The sequence below is a fragment of the Eptatretus burgeri genome, chromosome 4 (genome assembly GCF_056783735.1).
Source record: "Eptatretus burgeri isolate ZD-2024b chromosome 4, Ebu_testis_v1, whole genome shotgun sequence".
Classification (NCBI taxonomy): Eukaryota; Metazoa; Chordata; class Myxini; order Myxiniformes; family Myxinidae; genus Eptatretus; species Eptatretus burgeri.
The window spans coordinates 25651860-25655726 of NC_140964.1; the positions used below are offsets into that span (position 1 = coordinate 25651860).

The 3867-nt window shown below is 45.7% G+C and overlaps 1 pseudogene; it reads right to left on the bottom strand.

Moving 5' to 3' along the window:
* Window positions 1-730: 730 nt before the first annotated feature.
* LOC147027659 (uncharacterized) lies at window positions 731-3619 on the bottom strand (annotated as a pseudogene).
* Window positions 3620-3867: the final 248 nt, after the last annotated feature.

The window sequence follows — 3867 nt, forward strand, 5'->3', positions numbered from 1 at the left end:
TCCCATACCATGTCACACTACCAACCAGTATCCCCATACCTTGGCCTGCACCTACCCCTCACAGTCCGCCTGCACAATGGAACAACAGCCAGAATCCATGTCAAATCCTCTAAATCCCCCTAACCTACACTACCTTGGTTTGGAGACTCCTACCGACAGGGTAAGTTGTTCGCACTCACTCTCCTCATTCGCACAACCACGCCATTCACCCCTACACTTTCGTCATTCATTCCACAGTGCCGCACACCCAGCCCACAACACCATCCGCCACCTTTCACGTTTGCATGAAAAAAACAACAACACACCAGTCCCTTGGATACAACTTGGTCATCAAATGTAACTGGTACACTTTTTCATCAAACCCCAATTAATTTGTCTCTACGTCCGTCGTCCGTTGGCTTCCTCCATACTGCCCTAATCGTTTACTTCCAAAAGTTTAAACCAGACATCAAAATCTCTTCACCAGTCCCATAGAACCTCTGCATGGTTTCAACCCTTCCTCAAACAAGCCACCCTTTGTCATCAACTTGTTTCAGGTGTGTTTTACGCTCTGCCTGTAATGTCTCCACCACTTTTTTAATAATCACTCAAATCCACTCGTGCTTCTTTTATGCCTTCTGTCATCTCTCAATTTGCAATCACTTTCGGTACTATTTCCAATCAAGATTTTCACATCCCCATATGGCCTGCTTCTTTGGCTCATTGGAAGGGGAGTGAGGGAACGAATCCCTCATTTCCCATTATATGACCCCGCTGCCTTTCGCCACGGCTCAAGGGGGTCACGCCTCAATGGGGGCTGTGATCTACCCCCTCCTCTTCTCCATGGTTCGCGGAAGTCAGGTAAACCCCAATTGGTGGAATGGCCTCCCCCTCTTCTCCAGGGTTCACGGAAATCAGGTAAAACCCAACCGGTGAAATGGCCTCCCCCTCTTCTCCCGAGTTCACAGAAATCAGGTAAACCCCAATTGGTGGAATGGCATCCCCCTCTTCTCCATAACTCCCTGAAGACAGATAAACCCCACTCAGCTCGCCAAACCACTCGTGTGCTCAGAAAGGTTTGAAGACCAAGTGACACACGCCAGTGCCGCCTGCCACTGATCTGTACTCCACTCCAAAGTTCCTGTGAGGCTGATAGAGAAATTAAAATCCCATTTCTAAAGCCTGCTCCTGGATGCAGCACTTCCAACTCTGTAAGAACCCATGCGGAGCTGTCCATTATGGTTTCTGTCCCCTGGCTCAAGTTCTGTCCTGGTGGCATTTCTGTTTCTCCTTGCACCTCAAACCTATTTCCCATGTCACCATCATTGCATGCTCAGGACTCCCACACACAGCAAGCTCCACACATTCCAAGGTGAGGTGTTGACATTCCACACCTTCAACCTTGCCTGTGTACTGACCAACTGCCTCACACTCCAGGGCTACATTCCTGAATGCCAGGTGAGTACCCACACACACTTCGGCCTCGGCAGCACAAACTGTTGCTGTAGTCTGGACTGTGGGCTCACACCATTCATTCACAGGCACTCCACACACACCTTCAGGGGTCACGCATACGTGCACCACATCGGACAGTCTCTTCGTTAACATCAAATTCAATTTCTAACTTAAGCTCATCGTCCGCACCATGTATGCATGTACCCACGCACCTGCCTCGTTCCAGAGTCACCTCTGTCCACTCGCTTCTCTCCAGCAGGTTACTCATCATCGGTTTGCCACACTCCTCTGGGGCTATCAGCTCCACATGCTGGACCTGCTCAAAATGTATCTCACTCGTCAACAACCCTGTATACTCCCTCAATGTCTTTATCACCAGGATTTGCTCTAATTGTGGTGCCAACCGAAGAGTGATGTCAATCAAGTTCCGCACCACTAACATTACTCCCTGTGGTGATATCACACATCCCACATTATTGTGCTGTTCTACTTCCTGGCTCCATCTCCCTTCCCATTTGAGTCGTTCTTCCTCTCCGAGCCTTTTTAGTTGTTCGTTATCTTTCCGGAGTTTTTCCATCTCCGTGTACTCCAACCATGCTCTCTTCTTTAGCTTGTCAGTTTCAAATTCGTTTTCTTTTTGTTTTCTATGCCACTGTCTCTCTTGTTCTTCCTTCTCCAATCTCATCGTTTCCTTCAATTGGCTTATCTCCCTTTCCTGCTTCATTCGTTGTTCTTTCACTATCTCCTCGTACTCCAACCTTCCTTTATCCTTGAATTGTTCAATTTCAAATCCGTGTTCTTTTTGTTTCCTCTCCCACTGTCTCTCTTGTTCTTCCTTCTCCAATCTCGTCAATTCCTTCAATTGGCTGATTTCACTTTCCTGTTTCATTCGTTGTTCTTTCACTATCTCCTCGTACTCTAACCTTGCTTTTTCCTTAAATTGTTCAATTTCAAATCCATGTTCTTTTTGTTTTCTATCCCACCATCTCTCTTGTTCCTCATTCTCTAATCTCGTCACTTCCTTCAATTGGCTGATTTCCCTTTCCTCCTTCATTCCTTGTTATTTCACCATTCTTTCTTTTATCTCATTCTTTAATCTTGCTTTGGCTTCTTGCTCTTCGATCTGCACAGTGTGCTTCCTGACCGTTTCATTCTCCATTCACTTTCTTTCCTCTCTTAACATCCTCAGCTCGTTTTGTAATTCCCTCTCTTTATTTTGGTGTTTTTGTAACTCAGAAGCTTTTTTTTCTAATTCCTTTCCCATCTCCTCACCTCTTTTGCATGCTTCCTCCCTCAATTCGTCCCTTTTCTTACTGTATTCCTCCAGTTCTTCCAGGCCTTTCTTTTTTATTTTTATCTGCTGTTCTCGGATTTCTCTTATCCGGTTGCCTGATCTTACCTCTTCCTTCAGTTGTCTCAATTCCAAATCGTATTTCCGTTTTTCCTTTTCTCGCTTTGTTTTCCATTCTTCTTCCAAGTTCTCTCTATCCCGGGAATTACTAATTTGCTCTTCCTCTATTCTTTCATTCAGTTTGCGCTTCTCTTGTTCCAACTCATAGGTAACCCACTCTACTTTATTCATTTCTCCCTGTAGATATTTGAACTGTCTTGACTTTTCCAACAATTCTTCCTTCCTTTCCTCCAGATGTTCCTCTCCTCTTTTTATCTTCCGTTCTTGGCTTTCTCTTATCTGTTTGCCTGAGCTTACCTCTTCCTTCAGTTGTTTCAATTCCAAATCGTGTTCACATTTTTCCTTTTTTAGCTTTTTTTTCCATTCTTCCTCCAAGTTCTTCCTGTCTTGGGAGATACCAATCTGCTCTTCCTCTATTGTTTTGTCCAGTTTGCTCTTCTCATATTCCAAATTACAGGTAAAGAACACGACTAAATTCTTTTTTCCACATAGTTCGTCGACTCTGTTGGCAACGTCCTCTTTCAGCCACCGAATTCGTTCCCGTATATCAGCCACTTGTTGTGACCCACCGTACACATCCTTTTTCTGAATCTCGTCTGCGTGCCGTTGTGCCTCGTCCATTTCAATTTGCACCTCCCTTACATAATCTTCATAACTCCTCACCTCTTCCAAGGCATCCCCCAATTGTGTCTGAAGCTTGCCAATGTTCACGCAGCTGTCCTGCCATGCCTGCCATGGCGCATTCCGCGACCACGTGGTCTGAACCATGGTCATGACCACGTGGTGGCTGGGAGCCTCCGCCTCGTGTTATGCCGTTAGTTCCGCTATAATTAGCCCTCTCCGGCTTCGTGTCACTCCAAGGTGGAGCCGCGCCGCCATTTTTCAACTCCATTTTCTTTATAGTTTACAAGTTTTTCCTCTGATCCGCTCAAGCATAAAATCACTACCAATTGTTAACACAATTGGTGTTCTGCAAATTTACGGAGGTGGAAGCAGAGAGTTCGTTGTCCCACTCCTGACAG